Consider the following 18567-nt stretch of genomic DNA (forward strand, 5'->3'; position numbering starts at 1 on the left):
ATAGCACTTCCAAGCTGGCCTGCTTCATAGCACTTCCAAGATGCCAGCTCCATAGCACTGCCAAGCTGGCCTGCTTTATAGTACTTCCAGGCTGGCCTGCTTCATAGCACTTCTAGGCTGGCTGCTTCATAGCACATCCAAGCTGACCTGCTTCATAGCACTTCCAAGCTGGCCTGCTTCATGGCACTTCCAAGCTGGCCTGCTACATAGCACTTCCAGGATGGCTGCTTCATAGCACGTCCAAGCTGACCTGCTTCATTGCACTTCCAGGCTGGTCTGCTTCATTGCACTTCCAAGCTGGCCTGCTTCATAGCACTTCCAAGCTGGCCTGCTTCATAGCACTTCCAGGCTGGCCTGCTTCACTGCACTTCCAAGCTGGCCTGCTTCATAACACTTCCAAGCTGGCCTGCTTCATAGCACTTCCAGGCTGGCTGCTTCATAGCACGTCCAAGCTGACCTGCTTCATTGCACTTCCAGGCTGGTCTGCTTCATTGCACTTCCAAGCTGGCCTGCTTCATATCACTTCCAAGCTGGTCTGCTTCATTGCACTTCCAGGCTGGCCTGCTTCATAGCACTTCCAGGCTGGCTGCTTCATAGCACGTCCAAGCTGACCTGCTTCATAGCACTTCCAAGCTGGCCTGAACAGTAGCACTACCAAGCTGACCTGCTCCATAGAACTTCCAAGCAGACCTGCTTCATAGCACTTCCAAGCTGGCCTACTTAATAGCACTACCAAGCTCCCTGCTTCATAGCACTTCCAAGCTGGCCTGCTTCATAGCACTTCCAAACTGGCCTGCTTCATAGCACTTCCAGGCTGGCCTGCTTCACTGCACTTCCAAGCTGGCCTGCTTCATAGCACTTCCAGGCTGGCCTGCTTCATAGCACGTCCAAGCTGACCTGCCTCATAGCACTTCCAAGCTGGCTTGCCTCACAGCACTTCCAGGCTGGTTACTTCATAGCACGTCCAAGCTGACCTGCTTCATAGAACTTTGAAGCTGCCTGCTTCATAGCACTTCCAGGCTGGCCTGCTTCATAGCACTTCCAAGCTGACCTGCTTCATAGCACATCCAAGCTGCCTGCTTCATAGCACATCCAGGCTGGCCTGCTTCATTGCACTTCCAAGCTGGCTTGCTTCATAGAACTTCCAGGCTGGCTGCTTCATAGCACGTCCAAGCTGACCTGCTTCATAGCACTTCCAAGCTGGCTTGCTTCATAGCACTTCCAGGCTGGCTGCTTAATAGCACTTCCAAGCTGGCCTGCTTCATAGCACTTACAAGATGCCTGCTCCATAGCAGTGCCAAGCTTGCCTGCTTTATAGTACTTCCAGGCTGGCCTGCTTCATAGCACTTCCAGGCTGGCTGCTTCTTAGCACGTCCAAGCTGACCTGCTTCATAGCACTTCCAAGCTGGCGTGCTTCATAGCACTTCCAAGCTGGCCTGCTTCATAGCACTTCCAGGCTGGCTGCTTCATAGCACGTCCAAGCTGACCTGCTTCATTGCACTTCCAGGCTGGTCTGCTTCATTGCACTTCCAAGCTGGCCTGCTTCATAGCACTTCCAAGCGGGCCTGCTTAATAGCACTACCAAGCTGCCTGCTTCATAGCATGTCCAAGCTTGTCTGCTTTGTAGCACTTCCAACATGGCCTGCCTCACAGCCCTCCCAGGCTGGCCTGCTGCATGGCACTTCCAAGCTGGCCTGATTCATGGCCTGCTTCATAGCACTTCCAAGCTGGCCTGCTTAATAGCACTACCAAGCTGCCTGCTTCATACCATGTCCAAGCTGGTCTGATTCATAGCACTTCCAAGCTGCCTGCTTCATAGCACTTCCAGGCTGGCCTGCTTCATTGCACTTCCAAGCTGGCTTCATTCATAGCACTTCCAGGCTGGCTGCTTTGTAGCACGTCCAAGCTGACCTGCTTCATAGCACTTCCAAGCTGGCCTGCTTCATAGCACTTCCAAGCTGGCCTGCTTCATAGCACTTCCAGGCTGGCTGCTTCATAGCACGTCCAAGCTGACCTGCTTTATTGCACTTCCAGGCTGGTCTGCTTCATTGCACTTCCAAGCTGGCCTGCTTCATAGCACTTCCAAGCTGGCCTGCTTCATAGCACTTCCAGGCTGGCCTGCTTCACTGCACTTCCAAGCTGGCCTGCTTCATAACACGTCCAGGCTGGCTACTTCTTAGCACGGCCAAGCTGACCTGCTTCAGAGCACTTCCAAGCTGGCTTGCTTCATAGCATATCCAGGCTGGCTGCTTCATAGCACATCCAAGCTGACCTGCTTCATAGCACTTCCGAGCTGGGTTGCTTCATAGCACCTCCAGGCTGGCTGCTTCATAGCATGTCCAATCTGACCTGCTTCATAGCACGTCCATGCTGCCTGCTTCATGGCACGTCCAGGCTGGCCTGCTTCATTGCACTTCCGAGCTGGCTTGCTTCATAGAACTTCCAGGCTGGCTGCTTCATAGCACGTTCAAGCTGACCTGCTTCATAGCACTTCCAAGCTGGCTTGCTTCATAGCACTTCCAGGCTGGTTGCTTAATAGCACTTCCAAGCTGGCCTGCTTCATAGCACTTCCAAGATGCCTGCTCCATAGCACTGCCAAGCTGGCCTGCTTTATAGTACTTCCAGGCTGGCTTGCTTCATAGCACTTCCAGGCTGGCTGCTTCATAGCACGTCCAAGCTGACCTGCTTCATAGCACTTCCAAGCTGGCCTGCTTCATAGCACTTCCCAGCTGGCCTGCTTCATAGCACTTCCAGGCTGGCTGCTTCATAGCACGTCCAAGCTGACCTGCTTCATTGCACTTCCAGGCTGGTCTGCTTCATTGCACTTCCAAGCTGGCCTGCTTCATAGCACTTCCAAGCGGGCCTGCTTAATAGCACTACCAAGCTGCCTGCTTCATAGCATGTCCAAGCTTGTCTGCTTTGTAGCACTTCCAAGCTGGCCTGCCTCACAGCACTCCCAGGCTGGCCTGCTGCATGGCACTTCCAAGCTGGCCTGATTCATGGCCTGCTTCATAGCACTTCCAAGCTGGCCTGCTTAATAGCACTACCAAGCTGCCTGCTTCATTACATGTCCAAGCTGGTCTGATTCATAGCACTTCCAAGCTGCCTGCTTTATAGCACTTCCAGGCTGGTCTGCTTCATTGCACTTCCAAGCTGGCTTCCTTCATAGCACTTCCAGGCTGGCTGCTTTGTAGCACGTCCAAGCTGACCTGCTTCATAGCACTTCCAAGGTGCCTGCTTCATAGCACTGCCAGGGTGGCTACTTCATAGCACTTCCAAGATGCCAGCCCCATAGCACTGCCAAGCTGGCCTGCTTCATAGCACTTCCAAGCTGGCCTGCTTCATAGCACTTCCAAGATGCCAGCTCCATAGCACTGCCAAGCTGGCCTGCTTTATAGTAATTCCAGGCTGGCCTGCTTCATAGCACTTCTAGGCTGGCTGCTTCATAGCACATCCAAGCTGACCTGCTTCATAGCACTTCCAAGCTGGCCTGCTTCATGGCACTTCCAGGATGGCTGCTTCATAGCACGTCCAAGCTGACCTGCTTCATAGCACTTCCAGGTTGGCCTGCTTCACTGCCCTTCCAAGCTGGCCTGCTTCATAACACGTCCAGGCTGGCTACTTCATAGCACGGCCAAGCTGACCTGCTTCAGAGCACTTCCAAGCTGGCCTGCTTCATAGCACTTCCAAGCTTCCTGCTTCATAGCACTTCCAAACTGGTCTGCTTCATACACTTCCAAGCTGGCCTGCTTCATAGCATTTCCAGGCTGGCCTGCTTCACTTCACTTCCAAGCTGGCCTGCTTCATAACACGTCCAGGCTGGCCTGCTTCATAGCACGGCCAAGTTGACCTGCTTCATAGCACTTCCAAGCTGACCTGCTTCATAGCACTTCCAAGATGGCTTGCTTCATAGCACTTCCAGGCTGGCCTGCTTCATAGCACTTCCAAGCTGGCCTGCTCCATAGCTCTTCCAAGCTGCCAGCTTCATAGTACTTCCAAGATGGCCTGATTTATAGCACGTCCAGGCTGGCCTGCATCATAGCACTTCAAGGCTGGCGCTTCATAGCACTTCTAAGCTTCCTGCTTCATAGCACTTCCGAGCTGGCCTGCTTCATAGCACTTCCAAGCTGGCCTGCATCACAGCACTTCCAGGCTGGTCTGCTTCATAGCACTTTCAAGCTGGCCTGCTTCATAGCACTTTCAGGCTGGCTGTTTCATACCACTTCCAAGCTGACCTGCTTCAAAGCACTTCCAAGCTGCCTGCTTCAGAGTACTTCCAAGCTACCTGCTTCATAGCGCTTGCAAGCGGGCCTGCTTCATAGTGCTTCCAAGCTACCTGGTTCATAGCATTTCCAAGCTGCCTGCTTCATAGCACTTCCAAGCTGGCCTGCTTAATAGCACTTCCAATCTGGCCTACTTAATAGCACTTTCAAGCTGGCCTGCTTCATAGCACTTCCAAGTTGGTCTGCTTCATAGCACTTCCAAGCTGCCTGCTTCATAGCGCTTCCAAGCTTCCTGCTTCATAGCGCTTCCAAGCCGGCCTTCTTCATAGCGCTTCCAAGCTTCCTGCTTCATAGCACTTCCAAGCTTCCTGCTTCGTAGCACTTCCAAGCGGTCTGCTTCATAGCACTTCCAAGCCAGCCTGCTTCGAAGCACTTCCAAGTTGGCCAGCTTCATAGCACTTCCAAGCTGCCTGCTTCATAGCACTTCCAAGCTGCCTGCTTCATAGCGCTTCCAAGCTGGACTGCTTCATAGTGCTTCCAAGCTTCCTGCTTCATAGCGCTTCCATGCCGGCCTGCTTCATAGCGCTTTCGAAGCTTCCTGCTTCATAGCACTTCCAAGCTTCCTGCTTCATAGCACTTCCAAGCTACCTGCTTCATAGCGCTTGCAATCGGGACTGCTTCATAGCGCTTCCAAGCTACCTGCTTCATAGCACTTCCAAGCTTCCTGCTTCATAGCACTTCCAAGCTACCTGCTTCATAGTGCTTGCAAGCCGGCCTGCTTCATAGCGCTTTCAAACTACCTGGTTCATAGCACTTCCAACTGGCCTGCTTCATAGCACTTTCAAGCGGCCTGCTTCATAGCACGTCCAAGTGGGCCTGCTTAATAGCACTACCATGCTGCCTGCTTCATAGCATGTCCAAGCTTGTTTGCTTCGTACCACTTCCAAGCTAGCTTGCTCCCAGGCTGGCCTGCTGCATGGCACTTCCAAGCTGGCCTGATTCATGGCCTGTTTCATAGCACTTCCAAGCTGGCCTGCTTAATAGCACTACCAAGCTGGCCTGTTTCATAGCACTTCCAGGATAGCTGCTTCATAGCACGTCCAAGCTGACCTGCTTCATAGCACTTCCAAGCTGACCAGCTCCATAGCACTTCTAAGCTACCTGCTTCATAGCACTTGCAAGCTGGCATGCTTCATAGCACTTTCAAGCGGCCTGCTTCATAGCACTTCCAAGCTGGCCTGCTTCATAGCACTTCCAAGCTGGCCTGCTTCATAGCACTTCCAAGCTGCCTGCTTCAAAGCACTTCCAAGCTACCTGCTTCATAGCGCTTGCAATCGGGACTGCTTCATAGCGCTTCCAAGCTACCTGCTTCATAGCACTTCCAAGCTTCCTGCTTCATAGCACTTCCAAGCTACCTGCTTCATAGTGCTTGCAAGCCGGCCTGCTTCATAGCGCTTTCAAACTACCTGGTTCATAGCACTTCCAACTGGCCTGCTTCATAGCACTTTCAAGCGGCCTGCTTCATAGCACGTCCAAGTGGGCCTGCTTAATAGCACTACCATGCTGCCTGCTTCATAGCATGTCCAAGCTTGTTTGCTTCGTACCACTTCCAAGCTAGCTTGCTCCCAGGCTGGCCTGCTGCATGGCACTTCCAAGCTGGCCTGATTCATGGCCTGTTTCATAGCCCTTCCAAGCTGGCCTGCTTAATAGCACTACCAAGCTGGCCTGTTTCATAGCACTTCCAGGATAGCTGCTTCATAGCACGTCCAAGCTGACCTGCTTCATAGCACTTCCAAGCTGACCAGCTCCATAGCACTTCTAAGCTACCTGCTTCATAGCACTTGCAAGCTGGCATGCTTCATAGCACTTTCAAGCGGCCTGCTTCATAGCACTTCCAAGCTGGCCTGCTTCATAGCACTTCCAAGCTGGCCTGCTTCATAGCACTTCCAAGCTGCCTGCTTCAAAGCACTTCCAAGCTGCCTGCTTCAGAGTACTTCCAAGCTACCTGCTTCATAGCGCTTGCAAGCGGGCCTGCTTCATAGCGCTTCCAAGCTACCTGGTTCATAGCACTTCCAAGCTGCCTGCTTCATAGCACTTCCAAGCTGGCCTGCTTAATAGCACTTCCAATCTGGCCTACTTAATAGCACTTTCAAGCTGGCCTGCTTCATAGCACTTCCAAGCTGCCTGCTTCAGAGTACTTCCAAGCTACCTGCTTCATAGCGCTTGCAAGCGGGCCTGCTTCATAGCGCTTCCAAGCTACCTGGTTCATAGCACTTCCAAGCTGCCTGCTTCATAGCACTTCCAAGCTGGCCTGCTTAATAGCACTTCCAATCTGGCCTACTTAATAGCACTTTCAAGCTGGCCTGCTTCATAGCACTTCCAAGTTGGTCTGCTTCATAGCACTTCCAAGCTGCCTGCTTCATAGCGCTTCCAAGCTTCCTGCTTCATAGTGCTTCCAAGCCGGCCTGCTTCATAGCGCTTCCAAGCTTCCTGCTTCATAGCACTTCCAAGCTTCCTGCTTCGTAGCACTTCCAAGCGGTCTGCTTCATAGCACTTCCAAGCCAGCCTGCTTCGAAGCACTTCCAAGTTGGCCAGCTTCACAGCACTTCCAAGCTGCCTGCTTCATAGCACTTCCAAGCTGCCTGCTTCATAGCGCTTCCAAGCTGGACTGCTTCATAGTGCTTCCAAGCTTCCTGCTTCATAGCGCTTCCATGCCGGCCTGCTTCATAGCGCTTTCGAAGCTTCCTGCTTCATAGCACTTCCAAGCTTCCTGCTTCATAGCACTTCCAAGCTACCTGCTTCATAGCGCTTGCAATCGGGACTGCTTCATAGCGCTTCCAAGCTACCTGCTTCATAGCACTTCCAAGCTTCCTGCTTCATAGCACTTCCAAGCTACCTGCTTCATAGTGCTTGCAAGCCGGCCTGCTACATAGCGCTTTCAAACTACCTGGTTCATAGCACTTCCAACTGGCCTGCTTCATAGCACTTTCAAGCGGCCTGCTTCATAGCACGTCCAAGCTGGCCTGCTTCATAGCACTTCCAAGTGGGCCTGCTTAATAGCACTACCATGCTGCCTGCTTCATAGCATGTCCAAGCTTGTTTGCTTCGTACCACTTCCAAGCTAGCTTGCTCCCAGGCTGGCCTGCTGCATGGCACTTCCAAGCTGGCCTGATTCATGGCCTGTTTCATAGCCCTTCCAAGCTGGCCTGCTTAATAGCACTACCAAGCTGGCCTGTTTCATAGCACTTCCAAGATAGCTGCTTCATAGCACGTCCAAGCTGACCTGCTTCATAGCACTTCCAAGCTGACCAGCTCCATAGCACTTCTAAGCTACCTGCTTCATAGCACTTGCAAGCTGGCATGCTTCATAGCACTTTCAAGCGGCCTGCTTCATAGCACTTCCAAGCTGGCCTGCTTCATAGCACTTCCAAGCTGGCCTGCTTCATAGCACTTCCAAGCTGCCTGCTTCATAGCACTTCCAAGCTGACTGCTTCATAGCACTTCCAAGCTGGTCTGCTTCATAGCACTTCCAAACTGGCCTGCTTCATAGCACCTCCAAGCTGGCCTGCTTCATAGCACTTCCATGCTGGCTGCTTCATAGCACGTCCAAGCTGACCTGCTTCATTGCACTTCCAGGCTGGTCTGCTTCATTGCACTTCCAAGCTGGCCTGCTTCATAGCACTTCCAAGCTGGCCTGCTTCATAGCACTTCCAGTCTGGCCTGCTTCACTGCACTTCCAAGCTGGCCTGCTTCATAACACTTCCAAGCTGGCCTGCTTCATAGCACTTCCAGGCTGGCTGTTTCATAGCAAGTCCAAGCTGACCTGCTTCATAGCACTTCCAAGCTGCCTGCTTCATAGCACTTCCAAACTGTTTGCTTCATAGCACTTCCAAGCTACCTGCTTCATAGCGCTTGCAAGCGGGCCTACTTCATAGCGCTTCCAAGCTACCTGGTTCATAGCACTTCCAAGCTGGCCTGCTTCATAGCACTTCCAAACTGGCCGGCTTAATAGCACTTCCAAGCTGCCTGCTTCATAGCACTTCCAAGCTGGCCTGCTTAATAGCACTTCCAAGCTGGCCTGCTTAATAGTACTTCCAAGATGGCCTGCTTCATAGCACTTCTAAGCTGGCCTGCTTCATAGTTCTTCCAAACTGACCTGCTTCAGAGCGCTTCCAGGTTGGCCTGCTTCATAGCACTTTCAAGCTTCCTGCTTCATAGCGCTTCCAAGCCGGCCTGCTTCATAGCGCTTCCAAGCTTCCTGCTTCATAGTGCTTCCAAGCTTCCTACTTCATAGCGCTTCCATGCCGGCCTGCTTCATAGCGCTTCGAAGCTTCCTGCTTCATAGCACTTCCAAGCTTCCTGCTTCATAGCACTTCCAAGCTACCTGCTTCATAGCGCTTGCAATCGGGACTGCTTCATAGTGGTTCCAAGCTACCTGCTTCATAGCACTTCCATGCTTCCTGCTTCATAGCGCTTGCAAGCCGGCCTGCTTCATAGCGCTTTCAAGCTACCTGGTTCATAGCACTTCCATCTGGCCTGCTTCATAGCACTTTCAAGCGGCCTGCTTCATAGCACTTCCAAGGTGGCCTGCTTCACAGCACGTCCAAGTTGGCCTGCTTCATAGCACTTCCAAGCGGGCCTGCTTAATAGCACTACCAAGCTGCCTGCTTCATAGCATGTCAAAGCTTGTCTGCTACGTAGCACTTCCAAGCTGGCCTGCTTCACAGCACTCCCAGGCTGGCCTGCTGCATGGCACTTCCAAGCTGGGCTGATTTATGGCCTGCTTCATAGCACTTCCAAGCGGGCCTGCTTAATAGCACTACCATGCTGCCTGCTTCATAGCATGTCCAAGCTTGTCTGCTTCGTAGCACTTCCAAGCTAGCTTGCTCCCAGGCTGGCCTGCTGCATGGCACTTTCAAGCTGGCCTGATTCATGGCCTGCTTCATAGCACTTCCAAGCTGGCCTGCTTAATAGCACTATCAAGCTGGTCTGTTTCATAGCACTTCCAGGATGGCTGCTTCATAGCACGTCCAAGCTGACCTGCTTCATAGCACTTCCAAGCTGATCAGCTCCATAGCACTTCTAAGCTACCTGCTTCATAGCACTTGCAAGCTGGCATGCTTCATAGCACTTTCAAGCGGCCTGCTTTATAGCACTTCCAAGCTGGCCTGCTTCATAGCACTTCCAAGCTGCCTGCTTCATAGCACTTCCAAGCTGACTGCTTCATAGCACTTCCAAGCTGGTCTGCTTTATAGCACTTCCAAACTGGCCTGCTTCATAGCACCTCCAAGCTGGCCTGCTTCATAGCACTTCCAGGCTGGCTGCTTCATAGCACGTCCAAGCTGGCCTGCTTCATTGCACTTCCAGGCTGGTCTGCTTCATTGCACTTCTAAGCTGGCCTGCTTCATAGCACTTCCAAGCTGGTCTGCTTCACAGCACTTCCAGGCTGGCCTGCTTCACTGCACTTCCAAGCTGGCCTGCTTCATAACACTTCCAAGATGGCCTGCTTCATAGCACTTCCAGGCTGGGCTGCTTCACTGCACTTCCAAGCTGGCCTGCTTCATAACACTTCCAAGCTGCCCTGCTTCATTGCACTTCCAAACTGGCCTGCTTCATAGCACCTCCAAGCTGCCTGCTTCATTGCACTTCCAAGCTGACCAGCTCCATAGCACTTCTAAGCTACCTGCTTCATAGCACTTGCAAGCTGGCATGCTTCATAGCACTTTCAAGCGGCCTGCTTCATTGCACTTCCAAGCTGGCCTGCTTCATAGCACTTCCAAGCTGACTGATTCATTAGCACTTCCAAGCTGGTCTGCTTTATAGCACTTACAAACTGGCCTGCTTCATAGCACCTCCAAGATGGCCTCCTTGATAGCACTTCCAGGCTGGCTGCTTCATAGCACGTCCAAGCTGACCTGCTTGATTGCACTTCCAGGCTGGTCTGCTTCATTGCACTTCCAAGCTGGCCTGCTTCATAACACTTCCAAGCTTGCCTGCTTCATAGCACTTCCAGGCTGGCTTGCTTCACTGCACTTCCAAGCTGGCCTGCTTCATAACACGTCCAGGCTGGCTGCTTCACAGCACGGCCAATCTGACCTGCTTCAGAGCACTTCCAAGCTGGCTTGCTTCATAGCACGTCCAAGCTGGCTGCTTCAGAGCACATCCAAGCTGACCTGCTCCATAGCACTTCCAAGCTGGCTTGCTTCATAGCACCTCCAGGCTGGCTGCTTCATAACACGTCCAAGCTGACCTGCTTCATAGCACGTCCAAGCTGCCTGCTTCATAGCACGTCCAAGATGGCCTGCTTCATTGCACTTCCAAGCTGGCTTGCTTCATAGAACTTCCAGGCTGGCTGCTTCATAGCATGTCCAAGCTGACCTGCTTCATAGCACTTCCAAGCCGGCCTGCTTCATAGCGCTTCCAAGCTTCCTGCTTCATAGTGCTTCCAAGCTTCCTGCTTCATAGCACGTCCACGCCGGCCTGCTTAATAGCACTAGCAAGCGGCCTCCTTCATAGCACTTCCAAGCGGTCTGCTTCATAGCACTTCCAAGCCGGCCTGCTTCATAGCACTTCCAAGTTGGCCTGCTTCATAGCACTTCCAAGCTGCCTGCTTCATAGCACTTCCAAGCGGGCCTGCTTCATAGCGCTTCCAAGCTGGCCTGCTTCATAGCACTCCCAAGCTTCCTGCTTCATAGCGCTTCCAAGCCGGCCTGCTTCATAGCGCTTCCAAGCTTCCTGCTTCATAGTGCTTACAAGCTTCCTGCTTCATAGCGCTTCCATGCCGGCCTGCTTCATAGCGCTTTGAAGCTTCCTGCTTCATAGCACTTCCAATCTTCCTGCTTCATAGCACTTCCAAGCTACCTGCTTCATAGCGCTTGCAATCGGGACTGCTTCATAGCGCTTCCAAGCTACCTGCTTCATAGCACTTCCAAGCTTCCTGCTTCATAGCACTTCCAAGCTACCTGCTTCATAGCGCTTGCAAGCCGGCCTGCTTCATAGCACTTTCAAGCTACCTGGTTCATAGCACTTCCAATTGGCCTGCTTCATAGCACTTTCAAGCGGCCTGCTTCATAGCACTTCCAAGGTGGCCTGCTTCACAGCACGTCCAAGCTGGCCTGCTTCATAGCACATCCAAGCGGGCCTGCTTAATAGCACTACCAAGCTGCCTGCTTCATAGCATGTCCAAGCTTGTCTGCTACGTAGCACTACCAAGCTGGCCCGCTTCACAGCACTCCCAGGCTGGCTGCTTCATAGCACGTCCAAGCTGACCTGCTTCATTGCACTTCCAGGCTGGTCTGCTTCATTGCACTTCCAAGCTGGCCTGCTTCATAACACTTCCAAGCTGGCCTGCTTCATAGCACTTCCAGGCTGGCCTGCTTCACTGCACTTCCAAGGTGGCCTGCTTCATAACACGTCCAGGCTGGCTGCTTCATAGCACGGCCAATCTGACCTGCTTCAGAGCACTTCCAAGCTGGCTTGCTTCATAGCACGTCCAAGCTGGCTGCTTCATAGCACATCCAAGCTGACCTGCTTCATAGCACTTCCAAGCTGGCTTGCTTCATAGCACCTCCAGGCTGGCTGCTTCATAACACGTCCAAGCTGACCTGCTTCATAGCACGTCCAAGCTGCCTGCTTCATAGCACGTCCAGGCTGGCCTGCTTCATTGCACTTCCAAGCTGGCTTGCTTCATAGAACTTCCAGGCTGGCTGCTTCATAGCATGTCCAAGCTGACCTGCTTCATAGCACTTCCAAGCCGGCCTGCTTCATAGCGCTTCCAAGCTTCCTGCTTCATAGTGCTTCCAAGCCTCCTGCTTCATAGCACGTCCACGCCGGCCTGCTTAATAGCACTAGCAAGCGGCCTCCTTCATAGCACTTCCAAGCGGTCTGCTTCATAGCACTTCCAAGCCGGCCTGCTTCGTAGCACTTCCAAGCGGGCCTGCTTCATAGCGCTTCCAAGCTGGCCTGCTTCATAGCACTCCCAAGCTTCCTGCTTCATAGCACTTCCAAGCCGGCCTGCTTCATAGCGCTTCCAAGCTTCCTGCTTCATAGTGCTTACAAGCTTCCTGCTTCATAGCGCTTCCATGCCGGCCTGCTTCATAGCGCTTTGAAGCTTCCTGCTTCATAGCACTTCCAAGCTTCCTGCTTCATAGCACTTCCAAGCTACCTGCTTCATAGCGCTTGCAATCGGGACTGCTTCATAGCGCTTCCAAGCTACCTGCTTCATAGCACTTCCAAGCTTTCTGCTTCATAGCACTTCCAAGCTACCTGCTTCATAGCGCTTGCAAGCCGGCCTGCTTCATAGCACTTTCAAGCTACCTGGTTCATAGCACTTCCAATTGGCCTGCTTCATAGCACTTTCAAGCGGCCTGCTTCATAGCACTTCCAAGGTGGCCTGCTTCACAGCACGTCCAAGCTGGCCTGCTTCATAGCACTTCCAAGCGGGCCTGCTTAATAGCACTACCAAGCTGCCTGCTTCATAGCATGTCCAAGCTTGTCTGCTACGTAGCACTTCCAAGCTGGCCCGCTTCACAGCACTCCCAGGCTGGCCTGCTGCATGGCACTTCCAAACTGGCCTGATTCATGGCCTGCTTCATAGCACTTCCAAGCTAGCCTGCTTAATAGCACTACCAAGCTGCCTGCTTCACAGCATGTCCAAGCTGGTCTGATTCATAGCACTTCCAAGCTGGCCTGCTTCATAGCACTTCCAGGATGGCTGCTTCATAGCACCTCCAAGCTGCCTGCTTCATAGCACTTCCAGTCTGGCCTGCTTCATCGCACTTCCAAGCTGACCTGCTCCATAGCACTTCTAATCTACCTGCTTCATAGCACTTGCAAGCTGGCCCGCTTCATAGCACTTTCAAGCGGCCTGCTTCATAGCACTTCCAAGCTGGCCTGCTTCAGAGAACTTCAAAGCTGCCTCCTTCATAGCACTTCCAAACTGCCTCCTTCATAGCACTTCCAGCCCGGCCTGGTTCATAGCACTCCCAAGCCGGTCTGCTTAATAGCACTAGCAAGCGGCCTGCTTCATAGCACTTCCAAGCGGTCTGCTTCATAGCACTTCCAAGCTGCCTGCTTCATAGCAGTTCCAAGCTGGCCTGCTCCACAGCGCTTCCAAGCTGGCCTGCTTCATAGTTCTTCCAAGCTTCCTGCTTCATAGCACTTCCAAGCTGGCCTGCTTCATAGCACTTCCAAGCTTCCTGCTTCATAGAACTTCCAAACTGGTCTGCTTCATACAATTCCTAGCTTGCCTGCTTCATAGCATTTCCAGGCTGGCCTGCTTCACTTCACTTCCAAGCTGGCCTGCTTCATAACACGTCCAGGCTGGCCTACTTCATAGCACGGCCAAGCTGACCTGCTTCATCGCACTTCCAAGCTGACCTGCTTCATTGGACTTCCAAGATGGCTTGCTTCATAGCACTTCCAGGCTGGCCTGCTTAATAGCACTACCAAGCTGCCTGCTTCACAGCATGTCCAAGCTGGTCTGATTCATAGCACTTCCAAGCTGGCCTGCTTCATAGCACTTCCAGGATGGCTGCTTCATAGCACCTCCAAGCTGCCTGCTTCATAGCACTTCCAGTCTGGCCTGCTTCATCGCACTTCCAAGCTGACCTGCTCCATAGCACTTCTAATCTACCTGCTTCATAGCACTTGCAAGCTGGCCCGCTTCATAGCACTTTCAAGCAGCCTGCTTCATAGCACTTCCAAGCTGGCCTGCTTCAGAGAACTTCAAAGCTGCCTCCTTCATAGCACTTCCAAACTGCCTCCTTCATAGCACTTCCAGCCCGGCCTGGTTCATAGCACTCCCAAGCCGGTCTGCTTAATAGCACTAGCAAGCGGCCTGCTTCATAGCACTTCCAAGCGGTCTGCTTCATAGCACTTCCAAGCTGCCTGCTTCATAGCAGTTCCAAGCTGGCCTGCTCCACAGCGCTTCCAAGCTGGCCTGCTTCATAGTTCTTCCAAGCTTCCTGCTTCATAGCACTTCCAAGCTGGCCTGCTTCATAGCACTTCCAAGCTTCCTGCTTCATAGAACTTCCAAACTGGTCTGCTTCATACAATTCCTAGCTGGCCTGCTTCATAGCATTTCCAGGCTGGCCTGCTTCACTTCACTTCCAAGCTGGCCTGCTTCATAACACGTCCAGGCTGGCCTACTTCATAGCACGGCCAAGCTGACCTGCTTCATCGCACTTCCAAGCTGACCTGCTTCATAGGACTTCCAAGATGGCTTGCTTCATAGCACTTCCAGGCTGGCCTGCTTCATAGCACTTCCAAGCTGGCCTGATTTATAGCACGTCCAGGCTGGCCTGCATCATAGCACTTCAAGGCTGGCGCTTCATAGCACTTCTAAGCTTCCTGCTTCATAGCACTTCCAAGCTTCCCTGCATCCCAGCACTTCCAGGCTGGTCTGCTTCATAGCACTTCCAAGCTGGCCTGCTTCATAGCACTTCCAAGCTGTCTGCTTCAGAGTACTTCCAAGCTACCTGCTTCATAGCGCTTGCAAGCGGGCCTGCTTCATAGCGCTTCCAAGCTACCTGGTTCATAGCACTTCCAAGCTGCCTGCTTCATAGCACTTCCAAGCTGGCCTGCTTAATAGCACTTCCAATCTGGCCTACTTAATAGCACTTTCAAGCTGGCCTGCTTCATAGCACTTCCAAGTTGGTCTGCTTCATAGCACTTCCAAGCTGCCTGCTTCATAGCACTTCCAAGCTGGCCTGCTTCATAGCGCTTCCAAGCTGGCCTGCTTCATAGCGCTTCCAAGCTTCCTGCTTCATAGCGCTTCCAAGCCGGCCTGCTTCATAGCGCTTCCAAGCTTCCTGCTTCATAGCACTTCCAAGCTTCCTGCTTCGTAGCACTTCCAAGCGGTCTGCTTCATAGCACTTCCAAGCCGGCCTGCTTCGAAGCACTTCCAAGTTGGCCTGCTTCATAGCACTTCAAAGCTGCCTGCTTCATTACACTTCCAAGATGCCTGCTTCATAGCGCTTCCAAGCTGGACTGCTTCATAGTGCTTCCAAGCTTCCTGCTTCAGAGCGTTTCAATGCCGGCCTGCTTCATAGCGCTTTCGAAGTTTCCTGCTTCATAGCACTTCCAAGCTTCCTGCTTCATAGCACTTCCAAGCTACCTGCTTCATAGCGCTTGCAATCGGGACTGCTTCATAGTGCTTCCAAGCTACCTGCTTCATAGCACTTCCAAGCTTCCTGCTTCATAGCACTTCCAAGCTACCTGCTTCATAGTGCTTGCAAGCCGGCCTGCTTCATAGCGCTTTCAAACTACCTGGTTCATAGCACTTCCAACTGGCCTGCTTCATAGCACTTTCAAGCGGCCTGCTTCATAGCACGTCCATGCTGGCCTAATTCATAGCACTTCCAAGCGGGCCTGCTTAATAGCACTACCATGCTGCCTGCTTCATAGCATTTCCAAGCTTGTCTGCTTCGTAGCACTTCCAAGCTAGCTTGCTCCCAGGCTGGCCTGCTGCATGGCACTTCCAAGCTGGCCTGATTCATGGCCTGCTTCATAGCAATTCCAAGCTGGCCTGCTTAATAGCACTACCAAGCTGGCCTGTTTCATAGCACTTCCAGGATGGCTGCTTCATAGCACGTCCAAGCTGACCTGCTTCATAGCACTTCCAAGCTGACCAGCTCCATAGCACTTCTAAGCTACCTGCTTCATAGCACTTCCAAGCTGGTCTGCTTTATAGCACTTCCAAACTGGCCTGCTTCATAGCACTTCCAAGCGGGCCTGCTTCATAGCACTTCCAAGCTGCCTGCTTCATAGCACTTCCAAGCTGACTGCTTCATAGCACTTCCAAGCTGGTCTGCTTTATAGCACTTCCAAACTGGCCTGCTTCATAGCACCTCCAAGCTGGCCTGCTTCATAGCACTTCCAGGCTGTCTGCTTCATAGCACGTCCAAGCTGACCTGCTTCATTGCACTTCCAGGCTGGTCTGCTTCATTGCACTTCCAAGCTGGCCTGCTTCATAGCACTTCCAAGCTGGTCTGCTTCATAGCACTTCTGTAACGCTCACCTGATTCTCGCAGAGGCGCCGGTCTTGACTGGGCGACTACCGTATCTTCAAAGGTGATGTGTAGCACCCGGTTGGCTCTTTGGGCTGGACCTCTGTGCACTGTATGCCTGACTTCAAGAGTAAGATGTCTGCAGACAGAAAATATGGGATTAATGAACTGGGGTTATTGGGGTGTCCCTATCTCTTCCCTTTTTGCTCTCCTGTAGACCCCCAAAGGTTAACGCTCTCACCTTAGGTAAGTGAATGCCGAGCTCTCCATCTGCCTCGGGGCAGGGTGCTGTAACCAGTTTCTTCACTGGATCGGTAGCGCAGGCCTCTTGACTTCAGAGGACTGCTGTCCGTCGTTTACTGCACGAACGGTAAGTTTCGAGTAATTCTATTGTCTTTAAAGTCTTTAGCAATGATGTCTCTTGTTTTGCAGGTTCCGGCGATGGCGGATGACGGGCTGAAGTGAGTTGAAGATGGAGTCCGTATGATGAATAGAAGCGCCTGGAAGCACGTAAGTAAGCGCTTGTTGCCTGCTTCACGATGCGCTCTAACTGTCTTTTATTTTGCAGGTACGAGTTCGGAGCGGCTGCAGGGTGCCGGAATACCCACTGGGGTTGATGTGGAAAGGAGTAATGGCACGTGAGTATTAAAGTTCCCCAATGTCTTTAAACGCACCTTGTTTTGTCTTTCAGATGCAGGATGCAGCGCCGAAGGCCTCCGGAGCGTGCGAAGAGTCGGTAAGCTTTTGTCTTTCAGATGCCGGAATGCAGTGTGAAGACCTCCGGAGCGCACGAAGAGTAGGTAAGCCTTTGTCTTTCAGATGCCGGAATGCTAACCTGTTCTTTCTTGTCTTTATAGGTGTTGCTGAAGACTGGATTCAGGATGGTAAGCCTTTTTCCTTAGGCCCAGGATCCGATGCAGAAGACATGATGAGCGTTCTGCTGCAGAGGATGCAGAATAACGCAAAGCAAGATTCATCCACCGGGTGTGGTTTAAATAGCCTCCTGTAGTGCTTAGGTGTCTCCTTCCACAGCCACGCCTAGGTAAGAAAAGAGTTCCTGCTTTCCAGAAGAGTTCCAGTGTTCTGAATCTAGGGAGTGGCTCCTGCCCCACCCAACAGGAAAAGTAGTTCCAAACAGAAGAGGATCAGAGGCTCAGCTGGCAGGCAAGTAAGCAGCATGGTCTGCTGCAGGTAAGTCCACCCAAGCATTATGAGCCCGGCGCTTCCCGCGCTGGGAAAGGGCACATTTATGAGCCTGGTGCCACTGGCGCCAGGACTGGGTCCAAAAGGTCCCAATTGGGACTGGTTGGCCCTCGGAACCTGGGTTATGGATCTGCTTCCAAGGGAGTTGGGAAAACCCTGACCTTTTGGGAGCAGAGATCATGACAACTTCCAGGCTGGCCTGCTTCACTGCACTTCCAAGCTGGCCTGCTTCATAACACTTCCAAGCTGGCCTGCTTCATAGCACTTCCAGGCTGGCTGCTTCATAGCACGTCCAAGCTGACCTGCTTCATTGCACTTCCAGGCTAGTCTGCTTCATTGCACTTCCAAGCTGGCCTGCTTCATAGCGCTTCCAAGCTTGTCTGCTTCATTGCACTTCCAGGCTGACCTGCTTCATAGCACTTCCAGGCTGGCTGCTTCATAGCACGTCCAAGCTGACCTGCTTCATAGCACTTCCAAGCTGGCCTGCTTAGTAGCACTACCAAGCTGACCTGCTCCATAGAACTTCCAAGCAGACCTGCTTCATAGCACTTCCAAGCTGGCCTACTTAATAGCACTACCAAGCTCCCTGCTTCATAGCACTTCCAAGCTGGCCTGCTTCATAGCACTTCCAAACGAGCCTGCTTCATAGCACTTCCAGGCTAGCCTGCTTCACTGCACTTCCAAGCTGGCCTGCTTCATAGCACTTCCAGGCTGGCCTGCTTCATAGCACGTCCAAGCTGACCTGCTTCATAGCACTTCCAAGCTGGCTTGCCTCACAGCACTTCCAGGCTGGTTACTTCATAACACGTCCAAGCTGACCTGCTTCATAGAACTTTGAAGCTGCCTGCTTCATAGCACTTCCAGGCTGGCCCGCTTCATAGCACTTCCAAGCTGACCTGCTTCATAGCACGTCCAAGCTGCCTGCTTCATAGCACGTCCAGGCTGGCCTGCTTCATTGCACTTCCAAGCTGGCTTGCTTCATAGAACTTCCAGGCTGGCTGCTTCATAGCACGTCCACGCTAACCTGCTTCATAGCACTTCCAAGCTGGCTTGCTTCATATCATTTCCAGGCTGGCTGCTTAATAGCACTTCCAAGCTGGCCTGCTCCATAGCACTGCCAAGCTGGCCTGCTT

The sequence above is a fragment of the Ambystoma mexicanum genome, chromosome 12 (genome assembly GCF_040938575.1).
Source record: "Ambystoma mexicanum isolate Mex_15411 chromosome 12, UKY_AmexF1_1, whole genome shotgun sequence".
In the NCBI taxonomy this organism is placed as follows: domain Eukaryota; kingdom Metazoa; phylum Chordata; class Amphibia; order Caudata; family Ambystomatidae; genus Ambystoma; species Ambystoma mexicanum.